Here is a 25,770-nt window from a genome sequence, read left to right on the forward strand (position 1 = left end):
AAAATTTAAAAAGGAAGGCAGATCATACTCTACATAATAGAAATAATTCAAGTTTCCATAGGATCACTTTGATGACCAAGGTCTTGATCCTGAGCTCAGCATTATTGTTAATAGTTTCTTTGCTATCATATTTGACCTGTGAGTAAAAAAATGTTTCACTAATATCTAATGAAAAAACTTACTGCCTTTCAGTTTGAAGGCATTCTCCTTTGTCCTGTCACTACATGCTCTTGTAAATAGTCTCTCTCCATAGTCTACTGTGATGATAGTACCAAGTCAATATACCAACATATTTACTGCTCAGTAACAGCCTTGAGCAGAAATTATCCCTCATTCACCTTCACACCTGTGTATGCTATACAACATTTTACAGTTAATGGCATAACAATTAAAATAATAGTTTTGCAGATGTACTGCCTTAATTGCATCCCACATTGCTGTTATTGCACAATTATAACAACAATTCCCGAATCTGGCAGTGGCAGGACTATTGGTGGTGTTGCTGAACTAAGCAAGTGATCTGTTTTGTTTTTTCTAAACCACTTTTTGGCTCAGCTTTATACTGTGACAACTAATGTACACTACCTCCATAATATGGCTTAGCTAACCAGCCCACAGAGGTATGTGGTATACGCTCCTTTCAATACCAGTGTTTGTGGCCAACAGTCTTGAAGATGAGGCTTTATGCAGAATTAAAGGTGGGATAAAGAGTCAAGAGGTACAACAACTAGATTTGAAGGAAATGGAACAGCATCAAACTTAGTGAGTTTGCCTTTAAAATACTCAACTAAATAGAGGATTATTTAAATAAAGTTATTAAAAAAAAAACAAAACAAAACAAAACAAACGTTAAGTTGTAATCTCAAATATTTGGTTGAAATCAGCCTAGGAGCTCATCATTCAACTTTTAGAGCAGTTTCAAGATTGGATAATTGAACATAATAAGAATCATTCTGGTTTTCCAACACATAACWTTTCCTACCTTTTACATTCTTATCCTCCCACTAAATTACCTTGCCCCAGAGTTCCAAAGATGCAAGGCAGCAACACTGAGCCACTATATTGAAAATTGATTTGCAATCCCATTTTTGTGAGTGGTAAATTTTAAAAATTGTCTTCTTCCATCAACATTTTTACCCAGACCTATGCCAAATGGTTCTTTGGCCTCTTTATATATATATATAAACTCTCTACCATGAGTCATCATAAGAAACAACCTGTAACTTTTTTGGACATTACTGATAGTTGCATTGCTGTGGTTATGCAGTTCTTTTCTCCGAATGCCTTTTGTCATCTTAGAAATATGGTAGTGTGTATTGGTGGGTAGGGAAGGACAAGTCTTTTTAATTTTTACATGTWTTGATTATATTGACTTAAGTCCAAGAGAATCACAGAAAGGTTRACAATTTTAACTGAATTTAAACTGAAAAAGAAAAATTGTAAATTGATGGTATATTACAAAACTGGTGGACATTTGATGGTAGAAAAGGTTCACTGAAGATAGGATTCTGAGCTGTCTGGTACATATTTAGAAAATCATTAGTTATTAGCAAATTATTCATGTTAAAAAAATTAAATTAAATGTCCAGTTGTTAAAGTCAATTGCATTTTTTATTGCTAGCCTTGAAAGGAAAGTAAGTTCTGGAGATTACTGTCAGACACGCAATTCATACTTGCTACTTTTTTGAAATTATATTAATTCTTAAGGGTGATAAGAAAATTTAAAGTATATCTTTTAAAAAAGCCTTACTTTCTACATGTGAATATTTATATTGAAAAACAGATTTATGGTGATGTTTTGCAGGTTTCTATTTTTACTCCATTTTGCACCATATTTTCAAAAGAAAATATTTTCAAATGAATGAATGAAAAATGAAATGAAAATATGAATATTTTCAAATATTCATTCTTAATAGTCATAATTTGTATGAGGAAAACTATGTTTGTAATTATAATGAGCATTAAGGAAAATTGGCACCTATAGTTGAACTAAAGAAAAAAAATCACAATAAACAGTGGTGTTAAGGAAGCAACCAGGATGTAAGAAAGAAAAGTAATATTGGTTGAGCCCCAGAAATGTTTTGTAACCTGAAAATGGAAATATAAATTTCACAACAAATTATCATTCTGAAATTTTGATAGCTGCTATTTTCTCGATGACACTGAAAAAATGGTAGCATTCACCATCATTTAAATTAGCCTTAAACAGCAATAATGGGACACAGTCTGCCTACTGGTCTTTAAAGACTGTTTATTGGATTAGGAGATATTCTGATCCACTTAAAAAATAATACAGTTCTGCAACTCTTAAATCTAAAATATCTGTTGTTTGATTTAGAAGCAGGGTACTTTTTGTAGAAGCTGATCTCTGTAGGAAAATGAATTCAAATATCAGCCTGGGAAAAACTGAAATGGAATGCAAACCTTTAAAGAGCGTTTGGGGAAGATTTAGGAGTGCTGTACTTTGGCTGAGCAGCATGRCCCTTGATAAGCTATTCTTTGTAACTTTAATTTTATGCTTTAATGAACATATAAAGCAATAACTTTTTAAAAGCCATGTATGCATTACTATCTCCTATTTTCCATGAARCAAAATTCAACTGTACTTTGCAGGAGCTAAATAAATAAATAAGTAAAAGGATAGCAGATATTTATTCCATTGGGGAAAAAAAATAGAGCTGAAACCTCCCAACCCCCACTTCTAAACATTCACATTGCATTTTCCACAGCTTTTGGGTATGTAATTAGGATAGACTTTACTTCATAGCACAGATCATACTAAAACTTTCATCAGGACTGCTACATATCGCAGTGCACCATTTAATTGCCAAATCATCACCCTGAATATTAAACTGCATCTTGAGAAAAGAGTCGTTTAACTGTCATTGACAATATAACATATTGGAACAAGCAGCCAAAGTTGAGAAGATAAAACTGAAATTAGCTGAAATATGCTGTCAGATGAGCAATAGATGGAGGAATTATAGGCAGACAAGTAAGCAAATCACTGACTTCAACTGCAGCAGTAGCAAATGCTAATTGCACCAATCATTATTTTTTTGGATGTGGAATTACATAAATATATGTATATTGACAGACAAACATACGTCTTTCGTTAATAATGACTTGATCCATATTTTCATAAATTATATATTAATAAATAGTATAAATAATATGGTTAGATTGCATTTTAATTAATAGAATATTTCCAGTATTTAATTTATTAAACTGTGTATGAGTTTCAGAGCAAATTCTTACATCCTTGCACATCATAATTTATCTTCAATTTCTTAAAGATGAAGCTTTCATTTTAAGCTTTACAATGTCATCAATGGGATCTCACACTGATGGACTGCAAATTAGAAACTGATAGTCATCTCAATAGAGAACATCTGGTTGGTTCTGATTTTCAGTGTTTACATTTGTAAACTTTCTATAGAAGTAACTTCACAAAGATTCCTGGGAAATATGTTCATACAAAAGCCTTAAAATATYTCATTGTCCTTTTTCCCTCTTGAGTCCCAGTGTGTCATACATCACATACTTCATGTTCCTTCATGAAATTATTTGAGGATGTAGATAGATAGCCTTCTGGAGCTAAATTTTCTGACTGAATATTTCACAGRTTTCTCTTAAATGCAGTGAGTATCTCCATAATAATCAGGAAATATTTCATGCATCTAAACTGATCTTCTTTTTAAAGATTCTGTTAAACTAAGGTTGCAATTACTCTACAAAAACAAAAACATAAGATGGGTCAAAAATTATTGTGAGTGAGAATAAGAAGAAAAAGAGGTTTTCTTCCAGATTCATTCCTTTGTTCCATTTTTTTGTGGGCATTTTTTAAAGTATAAGTGTCAGTTTAAAAAACAAAACCAAACAAAAAGCTCTTACTTCTTTTTCCTAAAAGTCCTAGTAAATATTCACAGCTACCAATGAGATTAAAAAAACAAAACCAAACAAACAAGCCCCTAGGCCCAACAAAAAAAATGCCACCCTCACCACCACCACCAAAAAATCCCAGAATTTGGTATCTTTTAGCCTGCTCTTCAAGCCAGTGAAGGCAGCTGCATTTGGTAGCTGCAGCTCTGTGAAGGAGAATCCCTTGCAGTGGGCAGTCAGTTCTCCCCTTCACAGAAGCCCCCAGCGTGCCCTCCTCGTGTGCTCCATCCAGCCTGGATGCTGTTCCCTGTGCCTGCAGGGCACTGTGATCTCCTCRCTGTGATGCTGCTGCTCCTCCCAGCTGGCAGCTGCCCCTGGCACCGGCTGCTGTCTGCTCACAGTAATTCTGCAGATATCAATTGCCTCTAAACCACCACCTCAGTCAATTCCAGTAAACACATCAGAGAAAACACCTTCTTTGCCCATATGTCCGTACTCCTTGAGCATTCTGACTTAATGTCCAAGCAGAGGACCGCTGAGAGGCTGAAAGAAATATGTAATCTTTAAATTAAAAAAAATGTTTTCTTTCTATGCCTGTAGAAGTAATGATGTGTAGGTGGTGATTTCGAACAAATATTAAGGCTGACCAGGCTATTGACTGTGAACTTATGAAGCTGAAAACAGGTTTACTGAGGGAATAAACCCAGTGTCATATGGTTTACCTTTGCAGCTTTCATTTAGAACTCACTTCAGCAAATTTCAATATTCCCCCTATAAAATTATTTCCTAACCTTCAAATGCAATCTGCTTGTAAAAGTATGAAATTTGATTATTCCYGCTTTTTTAGTTATGCATGTGTCTAGCTAGCATGACAGAAACAGTCCTTCACAGTGTTTAACTCAGCATTTGACCTTCCAAAGAGACTGGGCACAGATGTTCTATCTAATGGGTAGGATAATCCCATTCTTTCGTTTAAAATTTGATACTTAATTTTACCATGCTTCTGTCTTTTATAATGAAATGTTACGTAGTTTTTGGTGAGAACAGCCAAAGAAAAGGCTGATTAATTATCATTAAATATCAACCTAGAAGAAATACTTCATGTCTGAGAAAGAAGRGAAGTTGTTCAGTGAGGTGGTTTTTCAGTTCATTTGTTTGGTCTTTTTTTAGATGGTGCTCATTGAAAAATGGGGCAGGTTTCAGGGTGCATCTGTCAAAAAGGTCAGAAAATATGTTTTGGAAAAAGGAATGGAATCAAATCCCCAACTCTGGATTAGGTTGAGACAAATTATCTCATGGTTTGATTTTCAGGGAATCAAAATTTTGATTGATGGCTGTGTCTGCRTGTATTTCTATGAATACCTTGCTCACATTGGAAGATTGCACTKTTTTATTCTTGAGCTAACACTGTTGCATCTGTAAAAAACATTGTCTGAGCAGCTCTGACTGCATGAAAGCCTGCTTTCTCCAGCAGGTTTTCACAGAATGAATGAATTTTTCAAAGCACACAAAAAGAGAAAGGATGTTATGATCTTTATGCAGAAAASCAGACAAGCAGACAGGGCTGCTTTCAGTTGGGAAATCTGATACAGATTACAGCAGCATTTGCTGCTTTGACTTTTTTTCCAAAGAAGAGTAAGCAAAATCTATTATTTTTACAGTTCTAAAGGACACTATTCAACATTACACCTTATCTATATATCTACCTACCCTAACACACCAAGGAAYTTGGTTTTTGTACTCCCTGAATCAACATGAGCCAGAGAAACCAGGAAGCGTGACTCCAGGAACACACCACCAGGGCCCTCAGTGGGGATGCTGTAARGCAGCTACTCCTCTTCTATATCATTATATATTAAAGGCATAATGATTTCACTGACATTGTCAAGCTCATCCATTTATTTTAGCATTACCATCCCTTTAAAATTTGTGTACAAATACTCCCTGCTCTATACCAAGAATTTTGTACATTCTGGCAAGTTTGGGGTTTGAGGGTTGTTTTGCCATGAAAATCTGTGTGCTTTCTCAACCAGGTGGTTCTCTCTCTATAGTTGTAGAAATAATAATTTGTGATTGCAACAACATGAAGATATTCACTATGGAAATACCATTTAACAAAACTTACAGGTACAAAATGGTATTTAATTAGCCAGCATTTTACATACAGATTTAATCATTCCATGTGCCAAAAAGGCCTCAGCTACAGACAATTATTTTAATGAAGTAACAATGGATTCATACAGGGGCAATTGAGGAAACWGCATTGGAGAAATGTCAGCTATTACCAAGTGGAAAAAAATATTACAGTCACTCTGAGCTGCTGTTCAGTGACTAAAGTTATTATATTTGTCAACATTTATAATGCTACATTAGTGCTATACTAWCTCTGTCTTGCCCACTGGAGTTATGTCTGTACAGCACATGAGCTAACCAAGGCAGGCTCAGCACTATTTATTCGCAGTATAAGTCATTGAAATGAATGGACACTTTACAGTCAGCTTGAATATGGCAACAATTTTATGAGATGTCTTTTTCAAGGTCACACAAGAAATGCATCTTTGTGCTAAAAACAGAATCCAGATGTCTGCTGAATATAATCAGCAGAAACATTTCTGTAGGCACTGCTCCTATCAGCATAGCACTAGTAGGGGGGTTTAGTATCCCTCAYTCACATTTTTAGTCCAATCTTTCCCTTCCCCTCCACGACCTCATGACTTTTTTATGGCACAAGCCAAGTGATCTGCACTTCCAAAACCTGTCAAAGTCTGTCCCTCATGTGTCATCAGATAAGGGAGGCCCTGAACAGCACCGAATGTGACCCTGCTTGGCCAGACATGGGAGCGGGGCTGGCATTCACCACAGAGCTCTGATGAAACAGAGCACGTTCTCTGTTTGCAGAACGTGTTCACTGTCTCTATATCAATGTCGGACTCCAAACCACACTAATCTGAAAATAAACACAGTGAATGGATATTAAACATGAGTAGCAGTCACGGGAAATCACTAAAGGGTATTTATAACAAAATGCAAGGGATTTACCATTCCCATTAGAGTTAATATCAGTTCTGTGGCTAAAAATCCAGGCACTAATGCTCCTAGAACTAAACTGCTCTCCCATTTTAGTACCATTCTAATAAAATCCAAATGAAGGGATTTAAAGGGAAGCCATCCACAGTGTCAATGACACGCTGCTGTTGGTTATCCCAGGATGTTCAGTATCAAAAACTGGGCGGCAGAGCTGAGCACATGGACAAAATCCAAAAACCTCCTTTCAGTGCTTAACATGGAAAAATTCCAGGTTTCTCCATTGTACAAYACATAGCTTGTTATGTGGAAGCCCTATGTTACCAGAAAACAAAAACATTCAACCATTCACATTAGGTCCTGTAGGCTCCATGGCATTTTATATGCAAATACACTTGGGTTTACATGTGTATTAAGTAAAACTGATGAATTTGTCCCTTCAGAATTAGCTGGAATGATAGAACATTCCCTTTATTTAGACAAGGACTTACAATTTAGTACTTCCTAAGAAAGTTAATTGAAATGCTCTTATGCTGCTGAAAAGCAATGATAAGTTTACAAAATGGAGTGGCAAATTTATGAAATGCACACAATTACTTTTAACTGTCAAAATACTTAAAATTGTAAGCTGTGGATAGATAATTAACCAGCTAGCATTATTGAAGACACATGTTTTAATTTAAAAGATGGGTCCAAAAGAATGACTACTTAAAAAACAAAAACAGCTGAGGCTACAGAAATAAAGATAAAACAATTAAAATGTACCTTTGAACACTCTGAATGTATATACCTAATTCTAACCATATAACTATCCCTGCAACTTCATCATACTATTAACATGCAAAAATTTTTTGCAAGATCTTTAGCAAGGTTTAGCAAGGTTTCACAAGGTGTGGGAAGAGTTACCTAGATAAAACTCACTGAATGCGTTAGCAAAGTTTCAGTCACAGCTCTGTGAACATGTGTTTGCTATTTTAATGAGTACATTGTATTGCAAGTAAAAAGTGAAACACAAAGGTGGGAGAAACAAGCAAAGAAAAGTTTAATATACATTGAATTTTCTCCCTGATATGAAATCCATATAAAATCATAGAGCACAGTCCAAAAGAGTTTATTTGTCATAACAAAAAGTGCAGGCTTTTCTTATAAAACATATTTACTTCTATCTCTGTCATACTTTATAACAGCAAATCATTATGATCAAAGAAAATGTACTGAAGTGCGACAAGTAATTTCAGTTGTCTAGATTAGCAAAAACCTGCCGGTGTTACACAATGAAGTTATACCATTGTTATATACCAAAGTTACATAACTGGAAAAAAAAAAAAAAAAAGAAGCATTAATGATACTTTGCTCATACCTCTGTAAAAAGGGAAAGGAAAAAGAAGAAAACAGATTCACTTCATTGCACCACTTGCATATTTCTTTACTCTTTGATGRCAGAAAACTAAGTGGGAAAATAGTATGTGATAAGGTTTTCCTCTGAAATGTCTGATGTGCCAGGAAGTATCGAAGAAATAGTTGAAGCAGAGAGAAGGAAGCTTTTCTAGAACTTTGGGAAAGCCAGAAGAAAATATCTGAAAGTGTTTTTAAAATTAGGTGGAGGCATTACTTTCTTTCCATACGTATAATTTGCATAACATGCACAAATTTGCTACAGCCTGTGTAAATTAAAGGAACCAGTATTATGAATTTTCATATTTATGTGTTTATTTCTGCAGTCTGTGTTATTTGAAATCCATGCCCACATTAAGTGTGTTTGAATGGGTTTTTTACTGAATGGCATGAAGTCACTACAGACAACCTTAATCATCAAGATTATTGCATTTTCACTATATATACAAAGGTCAAATATATAGGTCAATGTTTGAGAACAGAGCCTGATGTGATGCAACTGAGTATTTTTGATTATTTGTTTCACAAAGTCTACTGATCAGAAAAACTCTAAGAACAAGGTTTCAGAAAATATTTTTTTAGCAGAAAAGATTGATTACAAAGAATGTCTGCTGAATATAATCTGAGCTGCTGTTCACAGAAGAAGGAACAAATATTAGGTGTTGATAAGAAGTGAAATATTCTCTACTTGTAATTTAAAAGAGTTTTCCATAGGAAGAGAAGTGGTTACTCTCTAAACATAAAAGACTACTTATTCCTTATTGTCCTACTTAGTAATTCAGTTTTTGGTGCATTAACATGAGCACTTTTCTACTGTTCAGGTTTAGTACCACTATTTGCTTTAGATTTGCCTTATCATATAGAAAATTACTTAATTTCTGGCTCTTGGTATGAAAATTTGTTCCAAGTTGTAGCAGAGACTGACCAGCKGAAATGTAAATTTTCAATATTTTCAGGATAATGTTTCTTTCTGTTCTATTTTTAATTTCAGAGTTATTCACTACTCAGCTTGTTATGAACATGGCCCTGAAAGCCAGAAGCACCTAGAACATAGATTAACACAGCTAAAATTCTTGCAATTCTTAACATTTAACTCTTAGCCCATGCATTAAAAATGTCAGAGTCTCCATGTGACTTATTCTGTAACCCAACTTGATGAAGTGGGTGAGGATAAAAATTACTCAAGGACAGCAGCAGAGATACAGTTATCATTCTTTTTTTACACATTTCCTTCAAAGAAGTGAAGTGTCAAGAGAAGAAAGATGAAGAGACCATTAACTTTTGCTTTTCCTTCAATTTACTGAAAACAGTCAGCATGTTTAAAGAAAGTGATGGATATTCTTTTCAAGAYCTCGAGGGCTACTTTGCTGCCCAGTGATTATATGAAGGAAATGTGTACCTATATCAAATTCAACTTCTATTTTCCATTGAAGAACACTTCTAAGTCTTAGGAACATTATATTGTAAATCTGAGTATTGAAAATGCAAGTGAAAGATCATACAAGTTAACCTTTACATAATATTCTTTTCATCTGATTTTGTTTAATCTGTTTAACTGTATTAACATCAATGAAATTATCTCCAATATTCACAGCCAAATTTCTTAGAAAGCAATTAATTTATTAWTACTACTACACCGACTTGTTGCCATCTGATGCAGATCATATTCAAAAAAGAAAATTACACTAACTTGCTAAAAAGGAAATTATCTATAATTTATTGTGTTTAGCATATTGGGTACATTTAATACCGAATTTTCCAGTAGAATARTCTGCAGAATAGATTCAATGTTTCTCTTTTACAATTTAAAAATACTCAAAATATTCAGCAAATTGTAATAATTATTGATCAAAAATTACTAAAGTCACACACAAGGACATATATCCAGAGCATGTACCAGATGGTGGAGCAGTGATTCAGAAAGAGTTAGGAGGTCATCCTTAATAATCATCCCTACATGAACTTTGCATCCAGTGTTCGAATAAAAAGGCCTGCTTGATGCATTTCTTGATTAAATAAAATGGGGAATATCCATTTGAAATAGGAAAGCTATCCTGCCTCTACTGGTGGTGTTGTGAGCATTGCTGTGAAAATACTCCAGGCTTGAGGATCACAYTTCACAAAAGATATCTGTACACTGGAAAAACTTCAAAGGTATCACACAAAGTAATTAAAGGAAGAAAAAGTAAGCACTTACACATTTCAAGTTATTTGGCTTATCAAATCGGAGTTGGAAAAGTTTGAAAAYCTCTATAACTTGTTGTGTGGATATTTATAAAGCTACCCAAGAAGGYAACTGTTTCCAAATTTACAAGGAAATTTAAAATGAGGATGTTATCCTCAATTTGGTGCAGTTTAGAAATAATGTACCAATAAAGGCAGTTAAAAAACATGGACTGATGTGCTTAACACACCGTCTCACTATGACACTTATTAACATGTCATACTTTACAGGTTATTTTGCAAGTATGCTATTTCCCATATTCAGGAAAACAGATGACCAATATTACTGTTATTATAGAATGTTCTGTAAATTCCAGGTCCCACCCAGAGGAAACCCATCCACAATTTTGTTTTGGATGATCAGGTAAAAGGGATGARTTGCTTACATTGCTCTCACTATGGAAAAATTACCACACTCATTTCTCTTGAATGTAATGTATTTGGACACTATCTTCCCTAAACTTTGCAAGAATTTTTTAATTTTTTTTTTTTTAAACTATGAAACAAAGGAGGTTGAATTTTTTCTTTCTTACTTTCTATTTTGCTCTCTTTACCCAAATTTTTGTATATAGACAGAGAATACTATACTGAACAGAACGAGCTTTAATGAAAAATATAAAACCATTTAAATCTTTCTTAGATACTCTTCTTATAGCAATATAAACATATTTGATGTAATGTTCAGAAGATATTTTCCTGCCTTACAGAAGTAGAGTGTCTATGCAATTCTTTTTTCACTTTGGAGCTTATGATGAGGATTGACAAAATATGGCCACTTGAGTTCATTTCAAAATTAATTTCCAAGGACTCCTATGAGCTAAGTTCATTGGCAGTACTTAGATTTTGTTCTTTTCCTTCTGTATCCACAGAGTTTAACATCCTGAAGATTGAGATGGTTTTGTCTACCTACAGCTCTAAGACGGAATTAATGCACTCTGATTTCACAGTTCAGAGGACCAGAAAATCTGACCTCATTTGGCCTTAAACACTTGGAAATTAATCAGTTTCTCTTTTATAAATGTAAACATTAATGGCAAGATTCAAARGATCAAAACCATGTCAGTTCCAAACCTGTGGTTCTTAAGAGGTCACTGAATTTCAAAGACTCTAAAGAGCAATTTAAAGATGTACAATTTCTTTGTGTTTCTTAGAAGATGGGATTACAATGGCCGTGTGCTCTTCAGCCACATTTCCCCTTTTCCTTTGCCTGTTCTTGATGTGTTGCTGWGCCAGGAAAGAGGGCTAGAAGAGCAAGGAAGCTGGTATGCCTGTTCCTGCAGATTCTTTGTAATGAATTAAATTAACCTTTGGAAATTGAAATTTATTAAAAGCTTTGGCTTTTGACATCTCTTAAACAGTACAAGATCAGAAAGTCTAGTTCTCATTGCTCACAAGTGTACAGAAGAACTGTGATTAATTCCTGTCTCAAAACAATGTGGGAGCCCATGGAAAGATTTGGAATGAATTCTCCATTTTTTAATTTCCAGTTCATTAATTCACTACAGTTATTCCATACTTAAAGTTTATAGCAGCAGAAACACCTTAGGCAATTAATCTATAATTTTATAGCACATGTAAATAATCCCAAAACAGATTTAACATTTTTGCCTATTTAGAGTTAAAAGAAAAAATATCAAATCTTTTCTGTTTGTCACAAAATATCATATGCCAAACAGACTCCRGTTTGAACTGTTGGCATCCTGATCCCACTGTTTTAACATTAAGGTGTAATTTTAATTGTTCTGTCTGGCTTCCAGTTGCAAAGATATACATGATATTTTAATATGTAAATACGATGCCATGTTATTTTTTCTAAGGTCAGGTTACTTAGCTCACTTCTAGTTTCAGCAAACAATCCCTTTAACATTTGCAAAGACTAATTTGGAAAAGTCTTACTTATATTTTTTCTTATACATGTACTCATATATACATTCAAATAAATAGGTATAAATGTATTTGAACATACAAGAAATATTTTAAGAACTAAATATTGTTTTAATAATTTTAGCTCATAAATAATGAAGTTCCTATGTCCTCCCAGCAACTTCAAAAAAGATTTGGAAGCTACACAGGATATTTCAGACTTCCTTWTTAGAAACTCAGTTGTTAGGGTATTTTGAAGATATTTTTCTTTTTATGGACCATTATCTATTTAACAAATTATCACAGATAAATCAGATTTCAARTTCTATTTTTAAGCTAATTAACTATTAATATTGACAAAAGGAATATTAAATATTTCTTACAGTCTTTCAAGTAGAAATGATTTACAAGCTTAATTTATTTCATCACTTAAAGATTGAACTGGATAYGCTAAAATACATTTCCTGCAAACTTAAATGTCATTATAGGTGCAAAATGGAGGCCTTTATTTAACTCCATAGTCTGTATCTGTCCAATCATYTAATATTGTCTGTTAATACAAAAATGATTGCAGTATCAAGCCTTATCAGTCTTTACACTTGCAGCACAATTGCTTTTAGCAAAAAGCATCTGCTCTCTTTTCTGCTGATTCTCTCATATGCCCAAAAATGCAGAGGCTGAAGCTGAGAGCCCCTCTACATCCAGCAGGTGCTGGGGGGAGCACTCTGCTGATGGGATGTGTATTTGTGTGTAGGGATGTTCTTCAGCTTTCTTTCATTTACCAACAYTTTCGAAAATTTTCCAGAACACTGATGCTAACGCTGCTCTGTTTGTAACTTAACTGAAGATTACTTATCTTTACTGAACATAGGGTTTTGTAGGATAATTATTGTGCAATAACACAAAGTGAAACTGAAAYTAATGACCAGTCAGAGGTTGGTCATCTGAGCATTAGATGAACTTACTTTGTTTTACTAGCACAAGATTTGTGCCAAACAGTGRCAACACCATATTCACCTGGGCTGGTGGAGATGCTTGGCAAAAAGTGCTTTTCTTGTAAAAACGCATTTTTTGGCACACTCTGCATTCATGCCAGCACTAAAACTCATCCTGGATGATAGGTGCTATTGCTTGGAATAGGACTTTTGCTCATGTTCACGGGAGCAATCACTGATCATCAGATGAACTGAATCAGTAGACTGTTCAGGGGAATCAATAATATCAATGCAATCAGTTCTGTAGGGCTGAATTCACAAACCAAAGATTCTGTACTCTGGGATAAATCCCCAAACGCTTTGGAGATTAAAATATCCACCCTCAGGGTATAGCAGTTAGATGCATCACTATAATATGAGTGGTATCTCCAGGAACAATGTGACTCCCTCTGCAAAGGAATCGATGTCATCACTGAGGCAACAATGGCACCTGAACTGAATTTAGGAATTGCATCATTGATAATTAACCATCAGTGTACATCTAATATTTCAAATATCAAGTTCAAAGTTTTCTAGGTAGTTTTAGATAGGAAGAGATTATTGCAAGATCCAAAAAATGTTTTTTACAAAACAATATCAAAAGGATCATAGGCTTGTGACTTAAGCTGGGTGACATTGATGATTGTGATCATTTGTGTTTTATACTGTGCAAGCAAGATTTTTGTTAATCACTTTGTTTTAGTTAAAATAGTGAAATAAAGCATTCAGCAGKATATCAATACATTTCATGGTCATTTTACATTTTTCACGTGTGAAAATGGTGAAATTCTAGGCTGTATRTTTTATTTAGGATTAATTCTATGATATATATTTTACAACCATCATCTATGATTAYRTAGCACAACATTTCATAAAAGAGAAGTTTTCTTCTTGTGAAAACTGTTTTCGGTTTCCAGAACTATTTTTCAAATCTCCAGTAGCAAATAACTGACTGAAAGAAATACATACTTCCAGTTATTAGGTGATCTAATTTTTAATATTTGGGTTTTGTTAATTCTGAAATAAGGCAAAAAAATAAGTTACAGATAAAGAGACTCACAGGATGTATCTGCATTAGGATTTTACTTTTGATAAGGAGAGTATTTTGAAATGGACCCTGTTTATYCTCATTTATCACAATATATTTGCATGGTGGAACTGTCTCATGGCCCAGGTTTCTAGCAGTGCAATAAACAAGAGAGTGTGCTTCATATTTTCCAATTAATATTCTCCACTGCCAATGGATTCTCACTCTAAGGGGTCAGCTGTTACTGGGTCTAGATAAGCCCCTCAGAATATTTATTGGCTGGATTTGGGGCACTTGGCACAAACTGTTCTGCATAGCAGATTTGCACTTCCTGTGCCAGGACAGTTGCTATTGAGAACAGAGCTTGAAGCACCAACAAAGCTGAACACAAGAGGACGACTTAGGGGCTGAAAACTTCCACATTTTCTTCAATGATCCTGTCATCTCCTGGCCAGAGCCTGGAAATTAATTTTTGATTTTATTTTAATATAAGGTTTTTATTCTTCTGTACCACCTGGGTTCTGTTCTGACAGAAGTTTATCTTCCATGTTAATGTGTTAATATTATGAGAGCTGAGAAATCTCACTCTGATCCATATTATGAAAACCTGTAATCATATAATCTCTAAATAACAAAACAAGTATAGAACTAAAGATAATAGGGTCTTTCTCTGTATAGTTGGATCAAATTCTGATACCATGTTTTTCTTTCTGACTGCATCCTTGCCACTTCATCTGAAATAAAATATTTCATAGGAGAGACCTGACATCCAAAAAGAGAAAACCATGTTGCTCAATAGCTCTAGTGTCTACTCAGCATAACCAGCTTCCTTCTTCTTTTCAAGATGGTCTTGATGGTAAAAGCCCTTCTCATTTCTTCTTATTGCCTTTCCTCAGTTAAAGTGAGTACAAAGCTTCCTCATTCCATAGGAATCACTGTAATGTTTGTTTTCAGTAGTGTTTTGATATTTTTTATGACAGGTGGATTATATTATGAAAAGAAAGGTTAAGAAAGGAGACTGAATGTCATTGACTCAATTTCCAGAGCATTATAAGTTGGACAAATATTTAAAATTAAAACTTAAAAATTGCACAGAGTTCTAAACAAGCCAAAGCATGAACAGAGAAGAAAACATCCCATAAAGCAAAATGCCAGACACTCTGTAAATGGCAAGCATCCTGGGACCCAATCTATGTATTATTTAACATTTCCCATGCAAAAAGTAAATACCACTTGAACTGAAAACTTGTGGTTTGGTCATCCACCTGTATGGCTTTGCCTAAATAGGAGCCAGCAGTATCAGAAATTGTGCTTTTCTCTCAGAAGGAAACTGCATGCCTTTGAAGATCTGTACAGACAACTCAGTCCTGTACAAAGAATGCAATGCTGCTTATACTCTCCAAGGGGAAATTACCTAAATTTGAAGCAGTAGATAGCTGTTCTGAGAGTACTTATGGAAAAGGATGTCTGAAGCCTCTTTTGAAACTAATATAGCTGTTCATACAAATTTTGATTTGTATCTGAAATATTTATCTGATACCTTCTGTGAATGTGATGTTGTCCAAGGATGGAAAGTTCAAAATAAAATTTCTCACCTACCTCATTTGAACAGTGCTGTATATTATCCAGCATTCCATCTTAGCTCAATTTTTTTCAATATTTTGAGAAAAAAAAAAAATAGGCCACATATATTCATTCATGTACAACTTGCTATGAAAGATGTGAATGCAACTGATTGAATTGTATTTGACCTTTATGCTGAATCTGAGTCTAGCATACTAATGCAATTGTAAAGGCACAGCAACTACAGCCATTTGTTGGTTTTGCAGCTCTGTTTAGTGATATTGGAAGAACAGAAATAGCAGAATTTTCCAAATCCTGTTCACTTCTATTTTTCTCTCACTGTACTTTTGCTTCTAACTTACAGCTCTGATTTAAAATTTTACTTAATTTTAAAATCATACACAGTTTAATTTTATATTTCATTGAGCTAAAGTTTAAAAAGTTAAAAGTTAAAAGTTAAAAGTTAAAGTTAAATCCATGACACTTAAGTCATGGATTGCCAAAGTGATGCATAATTAATATTATCTTTTTCATCCCATGAACAAGTTCTTCAAATTTTGCAACTCTCTTCACTTTTACCCCATAAGTTAGAGAAAATCTATATTATTATAACATCTATTAAAAAAAATTAAAACAATTCTGTCTTCCTAAAATACCTACTGAGATATTAAAGAATATCTCCTATTTTAGTCAAAAGTCAAAATCTTTTGTTGATTTTCAACTTATTATAAAAGTACCTAGACATCTCTAGGAAAGTCAGGAAGGGGWCAAAATGGAAGGGGAAAATAATCTAAATCTGTCTCAGTTTTCTAGCATCTGCTTGAGTATTCCAGTTTCTATCTTTGGTCTTAGAGATATTTTCCAATGGAAAATGTTAGGTTTTGTTGTATGGCTGTGAGAAAATTTGATTAAAACCCAAGACCTTTTCTCATGCGATATATATAGTCCTATTTTTTTTTTTTTCTCTGAAAGAGACACTTCTCATAATTACAACAGAGTTAAAAATATTCTAATTCTTTTTATGGAGAATAATTCGAAGTGCTGTCACAGATGAACTGTTGGTGTTCATCAGTCTGTTTTTAATAACATCCTTGAGTGAACTGGTCCATTTACATATAATTTTGGTAAACAGAATGTCCATTATTATTTCCTGTTGTTTACAATATTATGACTACAGAAAAATCAGAAATACTTTTCTACTTACTTATACTGACTGTCTTCCCTTCAGAACACCAGATTTTTCCCTCACTTTGATGATTCCCATTAGTTTACATATTGACCCAAATGTAAAAAAAAAAAAAAAAAAAAAGAGGAGACATGAGTCATTAGGGAAGCTCAGTGAAAAAATATGCTTAAAATGCAGTGGTGGTCAAAGCAAACAGTATCATAGTGTGAATAAAGAATGGTTTCAGGATAACAGGAAAAAAATTACCATGTCATTTTATAAATAGATTGTAAACTTTAACACACAGCACTTTTTTAAGCCTGGCAAACATTGCAAACATATCTTCTGATTCCAACATGGGGAAGGATTCCATTCAGTGTGTGCTCTGAGAAAGCCTTTCCTCCTTGCCTCATCAGTGGTGCATCAAAGTCAGGCCACAATGCTCGTCACACCTGAGCATGGTGAATGAACACATGGAGGGAGGTGATCAGTATTTTCTACAGTATTAGGCTACCTTTTCAATATCTTTATATTCAATTAGGTTGTATATTAAAAAAAAAAAATGATAGCATATGTTCTAAAACAGTAGGTTTTCTCTGTTTGACCTACATGCATGTCTTTCCTAAAACAGGGTTCCTTTATTTCAAATCTGTCCATTCTAGCTCTGGTTATAGCCCTGTGTCAAAATTTATGGAATAGGTTTATGATCCTCTAGAATCCATGTGGTTTGATTTTACATTTTGGCGGGAAAGCTGAGGAAATCAAAACAAAAGCAATGACCTTTCTGCTTTCCGTATTTCAGTGTGATGAATATTTTGAAGCATATGTTATGGAACAGATGCAAAAAAGTAGCTTAAATAAATTGTGCTGGCATTGGTGCAGTATAATCATCTGAAACTGTCACATTAATGGTTCCAGCTTATCCTGCAAAAGCAAAATGTGATAAAAATAAGCACAACAAGCAAATACTTACTGGGACAGTAATTCAGTGTATGGAAATGATTGCTTGAATGCTTCACTTACACAGCATATCAGTTAGTATTGTCACTAAAAAAGACAGTAAAACACTAAAGCCTGACTAAGAGTGATTCCATAATTCCTTCAAAATAATATCTGTTACTTGGAGGCAACAATCTTCCCTGTAATCAGTACTAGCACAGATTGATTGGTAGAATCAATTAACCACCAAAATCCCCAAACCGCCCCACGTTTATAGRTATATATATATGCTCACATATATATATATATGTGAGTTACAACTTATTGCTGTCAGAGGCTCTTCTTTTATTTCTGAATAATCTTTTTTTTTTTTGTCTTATGCATTGTTCGACTTGGATTACATAGTGTGAAATAAAGAAATTTGGGCTTACTTTTAATAAAGTGGAACAACACCATTGTGAGGAGGGCAGCCAAAAGATACAATGTAGTCTCTGTCTATATTTCTTCCTTGCCCCAAGAATTATGAACCTGCTTCTAAATAGAATAAGGAACATTATAATAAAGATAATTTACTATTAATCATGACAATAAATGAAAAGAAAAATTTACTGCTCATCAAATAGTTCCAATTTTAGAAAATTAGAATGAGGGGAGAAAGATCTTATTGGCTGTGTTATCAATTATTTATATGTCTCGTTAAACGCTCAACATTTTACTCACTGCAACTACATGATTCACTATTCTTATGTTCAAATACCACCTACTGCTTTGTCCTTCTTTAACTTTAGAGGCTGCAAAAGATGATTTTGTAARGATAGTTGGATGTGTACATCTTTGTATTTCAGCTAGTTAAGGAATACGTCCATTTATACCTGCAATGCATATTTTTATCATCACAATGCAGCGTATGTCTGCTTCTTTTCTTCTTCTTCCTGCTACAGAAAAACCATAGTATTAGGCTCCTCACCCTTTTCTCCGCAGTTGGCTAATAGGTGTGTGTATTCACAAGGAAAAACAATACCTGAACTGCTCATTTTTACCTTAATTGTAAAATATATTCTTAGCTAAACAAAATACAGTTAAACTAAAGAAAAAATACAAATACAAKAAATGCTGGTAGGATAATATGTGTCATGTCTTGTCAGCAGCTTGAAGATAAAACATGCAATGAAGGAAGAATTTTAATCAGAAAATTKCACCCTTTTTCAAAAGAAATGTCATGGAGTAGGAGTTCATAAATCCACATTCAGCTGATGTGTTATAGTGAATTCAAACACGAACAGTTGCAAAGGCTGTGTTATCACATTACCCACTTCTACCTGTTTAAACATTGTGAGGGAAAAGTAATACCTGCTACTATTTACAAAGCAGCAAATGAAAGGCCAAAATGTTCCCATTTCTTGTGGAACTGACTGACCCTTGTTCTCCAAGAGAACAGTTTGCTGCTAATAGGAAAAATAAACAACAGATGGCCTGGAGGGAACTTTTTTTCCTTTTAATGGGTTTTTACTTAACAGAAATCTGTAGCTTAAAGTAGGTCATTGTTAGCTGGGGATAGAGAACTACAATAGTCTTTCGCAGTTTAGATTAAGTGGTAAAAAAACACCAGCCTGCCAGGATTGCTTGTGTGTCTGGGGAAAAGTTAATTTTTAAAGGAAAATATAGGAGTTTAAATTTTTGTTTTATCAGAAATTTCACCCATTCTATTCTGCGCATTTTGGAGACTGATAAATAGAATTTGTCGTTTTGTTGGTGGTTTTGCTATGTTTTGTTGTTCTGTTTGGGTTGAGTTTATTTGCTTGTGGGTTGTTTTGTGGGGGATTTTTGAGGGGGTTTTGGGTGTCTTTGGAGGAGCAATCTGAGTTCTAGGACAGAAATATAGTAATCCTCTTATACCAAAATGCAGATAAACWGTGCAACCTACTATCTCATAAGTGTTTTCCACCCTTGTATGGATAACTTAATATATTTCTTGCCTGCATCGTAGGGCTTGCATTTTTGAAAGAAAATGGAAATTTTTTAAGGGATAAAACCAAGACATTAAGATGTAAGGCAGATTGGGAGACACGAACAGGGAACTGGAGTGAAACATTATGAATAYAGCGTTACAGCACGGCACCACATTCAAGATACGTTCAAATCCTTTCTTAGTGTGGATGGACCAGGAGCCAATAAAAAAAACACAGAATATTTTCCAGCACATAATTTCATACTTCAAACTAAATGCAGAAGGTTTCTGATGAAGAAGACAGTATAGAAACACTTGCATAAAAAATCAGGACATGCTGGCAGTGGGTAGGGACTGCTATGCATCAAGGTTGTTTATATTTGATGAGAACTAAAATTCATCAAAGAAGAGGTAGTAATGAGCCTATTTGCTGAAGGAATCTTTTTCTTTTTCTATTTCCTCTTCTTATCTCTTCAAAGTTTCCTTGGCATAAAAATATAAAATTGTAGTCATTGGGAAAGAAAACAGGTGAAAAATCAGAACAAATTAATAAGAACAGATCAAGTAAATCAATATGCCCTGGAATTGTGCACACTAATTAAGTAAACCTCAGTAGTATTTAAATTAACTATTTAAGTTTAATTTAAACTATTCAAATTATCACAAAGAGAAAATACAGGGAAGTTTTCTTGTTGTGTTGATTTTATCAAAGAGACATTCCCATTTATGAAAATCATAAATAATCACCATAATTTACAGAATTTTCCTACTTTTAGAAGCAAGCATGAAAACAGCATAATTTGAAATTTGTGAAGATCTATTCTCCTACAGTGAGTTATATAAAAAATTATCACTATAATAAATAAAGCTTGTTGAGTGATGCTATATAACAAACTTGTTAATAGAAAACAAAGCTGRAGTTTGCACAGTGAGAAAAGAAGAGATATTTAGCTAAGAAAAGTGATATATGATTTAGAAGCTTATGGCCTGTGCATATGTTTTAATTATCTACCCATGCATTAAGTCTGTCTTGACGGAATGAAAGGATTTTTATTTTATTAACATATAGTGATTAGAGGGAAACAAGAACAGATGGTTTCACTTTACCACCATAATTCAAAACTAGATAAAAAATTTAAAATCAGGTTCAATATAAGAAAGAGCAGTGACTATATCCATATAGCATATGTTTCATGTGAAAAAACAACCAACCAAATGTGAAAACTTCTGCTGCTAACCAATGTAATGGAGAAATGCCATGAAGTCACATGAGCAGACCAAAATGGAGTGATACACCCACTTTGGTTATCTGTGATCTGAATGGTTGGAAAATTAAGACCTCTGGAGACTTTTTCCAGGAAAGGCAATGGTGATGCAGTCCAAGTTTATCAGCTGATTTCATATATCAAAAGCACTTATGATTACACTATTTGTAGCTGAATAACTTTAACTCCTAGTTTCTGCTGGAATGCATTCAGTGACACTCCCATTTAAATGTATAAAATAAACTTTAGAGGAATTTGCAGAAATATATGGAGCTAAGAGTACCCAATCACACCTTTCCATTGAAATGGGAACTTGACATAAAGTTGGTGATACAGTGCCCTTACAATAGGGTATAAAATGCAGTAACCAGATATTAAACATTTAACAGCAAGAGCAAAGACTGAAATCTCATGTGACAAGAGAGCTGTGCTAGCAGTGAAGGTGTGCCAGTACTTATTTTAGACCCTAAAGCTCTTTAAGAAACAATTTTGGCTCTGGACAAGTTGAGCTAACTTCCTGCTTAACTTCCTTCATAGTCCAAAAACATGCTGAGAGAGCAAGACTCCATCCAGATCACTAATAGTAGCAATTCAGTAGAAGTTTAAATCTAAAGAATTTGTGGTTTGTTGTTGTTGCCACTTATATAAAATTTGTCCCAAATCCTGGCCACTGCAAGAAGCACATTGCACTCAATCAGATTTCAAATAGGAACATTTTTAATAGGAACATTTATACAGGCTTCTGCTTAAAACTATTTTAAGAAATTTAATTGCATTTAGCTTTTCTCTAGTAAAACTAAATTAGATTGTTAACATTTATTGCCATTTTCCCCTCTTACTTAAAATGAGCTAAAAAGAACATATAAAACATTAAATGGAGACCAGAGGCATTCTAACAAATTATCTTATTACCTATACTTTTTTCTAAGTCTGCAAACCTTCTGGGTTACTGGGTTTTGCTTTTGTGTATTTTTGCATAGCTTTTGAGTCTGTGCATTATAGARCAACCAAACACATTTTGATACAACCTATATAGGACAGGTCAAAGATCTTCCAGCTCTGTTTTGGCTAGACATAAATAAATAGCTTTCTAAACTATCTGACTGTGTAGAAAACATTCACAGATTTAGATCTGTGGTCAAAAGAAATCCTGCTGGAATTCCTGTGTTTGCTACACTTTTACATTTGAAAGTAATTACCCCAGAACTTTCCAGGCATGCTATGTGTTAGATACTATGCAAATCATTGTGCACAACTGAACAAAGAGCGATAAATTGCCCTCTAATTGAAATCTATGGAAGGTTGCAATTAGCTTCACTGAAGCCACTGTACGATCCTCAGCCTTATGTTTTTACTATGGGGATGCAGGTAAAGCTGGAGTAACTTCTGTATGGGTGTGAAGCTGGTGTTAATTGCAGCCTTTGATGACGGGTTGCACACTCCTTAGCCGCTCTTAGAGGTAATAAAGAAAGGAAAGTAATGTAATAGTCACCCTGAAAGAGAGGAATTCCCGGGAAAAAAATGGGGGGAAAGTAAAGTGAGCAGAGGAAAGAAACAAGAAAAACTAAATCTGCAAAGCAAACGGAGACCATCAAGTGTGAGATTTAAAGTCTTACTAGAAAAGGCGAACAGAATGGTGTGTCTTCTGTTGCTTTGATCATCAGACATCTAAACCCCAGCTAAGGGGAAAGACCGGATTGTTGCTTTATGCTAAAACCACACAAGGCCAAACCAGTCAGCTCTGCAGAGCTCAGTAACACTGTGCTCCAGAATGATGGGCTCAGCAGGGTTCACTTACAGGACAGCAGGGTGTGCAGTTAGCTTAGTACTCTGAATAATGGTCATCTGTCAAGAAAACAGGATGTAAGGAATATGAAGAAGAGAAACAACACAAAGGAAAATTCTCTGTAAATGGTGGGATTGTTTTCAATAATTCTAAATATGTTATGAACTCCTTGGCACAGGGCACTCTGAAGATGAAAATAAATGTATTTAGGCAACAGGAAATTAATTAAGAGAGGAAAATCCACCCAGTGACAACTGAATATTATATTTGTATGCTGTCTTYATCTTCTGGAGCTTCCATCCCCTGACTGTTTGCCTGATGTAGGAAGAAAGTGATCATTCAAAATATTTCTATCTCTAATCTATCTATTATTGACAATTTGAGGTAAATATTTATTGGAGGTGCCCAAAACATAGTAAGTTTTATANAAAAAAAAAAAAAAAAAAAAAAAAAAAAAAAAAAAAAAAAAAAAAAAAAGAAAACACAAAAAGGGGGAAGGCCTTGAAATGTTTTTCAGTTAGCTGATCTTTTTCTATTATGGATGAACTTAAAATTTACATCTTTCAAAGTTACCACATCACTGTATTAACTTTTAATASTGTCCATCCTGCTTTTTTGCTTAACTTTATAATTATTCTTTGTGTTTATGAAGGATTCTTCCCCAAAGACCTTCTCATTTTGAGCATCTTAAGTACTTAGASCAATAGTTTAACAACAGTTTTGAGAATAAATGTGAATACGAGCCATTCTCTCGAAATTGTTCTCAAAAGGGGCCATCACCTGCTCTGCATCCTTACCAGAGACAATGCGAGTACTTTCAGAAAGCTCTTGYCTCTATCTTCCAACATTTCTCAACAACTTTACCTAAGGCTAATCTGGCATTTCACTGTGCTCTGAAAACAAGGCATCAACAAATTAAGGTACTTTTTTTGCCCTCTCTGTACCTCTATGTCTGACATATCTAGGAATCTCCCATGTGTCCCTGGTGATTTTAAACCTTATGCCCATAAAGACAGATTTTTGCAAACAGTGCTCTTAGTATGCCAATACATAAGGCTCTTTATACATTAGTACCTCAAATGAAAAGCTTTAATAGAGTTAAAAGGAAAAATAAAATAAAATAAAATAAAAGGAAAATGAGAGCTATTTACAAAGTAAATTATATCAAATTTATGTTGAATTGGGCTGCTTGACTATTTCAAAGATCTTTGGATAATTTCTGAGCTGATAAGTACTGCTTTTGAACATGACATATCATAGATTTACACCTTTAATATATTTTAACATTATGTTGAAAATATATATTCCTTTGTCCAGTCTTTCATTATACATATTCTTTCTGCAGAAGGTAGTTATTTATAAATTCATGTTTATAAATTCATAGTTACTGACCTACAGCTTGCATATTTGGAAATTATGGTCTCTATTACCCAGCTCATGGCAATTGTCATTTAGCAKTCTGTTGCAGTTTTCCACACACTACAGAGTAAGACAAGGTTTTAAGTCATGTGAAATGTGAGCAAAGCTGTCTCACAAAAGGTGGATAATTTTTTTACTCTCTTTTTATCTTTCTTTTTTCTTTCTTTATTTTTTCTTACTTTTTGGCTTTTCCCCCCATAGTGGACTGAAGCAACACCAGACAGTTTAGTTAAAGACATGCTCTAGCCAGGACTTTCATGTGATTCTAAGACTAAAAATATTTTTTTCCTCTTCAAAGTCAGTTGTGTTTTGCTGTTACACTGTGGAAAAGAATTGGAACCCCATCTATTCTTGAATCTTTCTTCATATCTGATATATTAATATCTTCTCACCAGTGCAATATGGATAATTCGAAATATTTCAGTCTCTTATCTAAGTATCTATTAGATTAGGTACTAATCCCTTCTTATTCTCCCAGAGAGAAGTACAATCAGCTTCACAGTGATTTAATGGCAAAACGGGACACAACTGTTCTTATCAAGTTTAAACCATGGTTGAGGGTTTGAGATCCAGTGGAGCAAGCACAGGAGTAAGCACACATTCCCAAGTTATTGTTGCTGTTCCTTTGTTTGAGGACTGTAAGCATCTGCTCATGGACTGGTTCAAGCCAGTTCAATTACAGAAAGAAATAAAAGGAAGTTTTTAGTGTCTCTTTCATTCTAAAGTCAAAACCCAAACTGTCTCGGGGAAGCTGTGAAAGACACACACATTTACACCACCTTGTCTGCAGTTGCTGGCCCTTGCTGGACCTGTTGGGATCTCAGGAGACAAGGAAATTGGAGAAGAAACACACTGTGAATCACTGCTGTCTGAGCTTTACCTTACTGTACTGAACTCCATTGCCAACAACATCCATGAAAACCCAGCTATAAATCATTTGAGCCTTCAACATCACTGCATACCTGAGAGGAAAGGGGAAGGAGTATGGCCAATAGCAGCAAGCTGAAATAACATATTTCAGGAGAAAATATGTTGGAAGGATAAGCAGAAACCCAGCCATCCTTACAGAATGGGTTGTAAACATAAAGAAATATTTCCCTCCTGCAAAGTAGAAAGTTCTACAGATTTGTTAGARGATGGAATCTGACCTCTTCCTTTCTCCTCCTCCAGTTTGCATCTGTTAAGCATTACATTTTATCGACATGGAAGTAGAACCAAGACTTTTAATGGTGTTTCCTCTGAAATTTTTGTTTGGGAATATTAGAGGTTCCCATTATCCTGTCCACTTGGAAGACAA

Source organism: Malurus melanocephalus, unplaced genomic scaffold (genome assembly GCF_030028575.1).
Source record: "Malurus melanocephalus ecotype Western Australia unplaced genomic scaffold, MMel_1.1 scaffold_121, whole genome shotgun sequence".
NCBI classification, from domain to species: Eukaryota; Metazoa; Chordata; class Aves; order Passeriformes; family Maluridae; genus Malurus; species Malurus melanocephalus.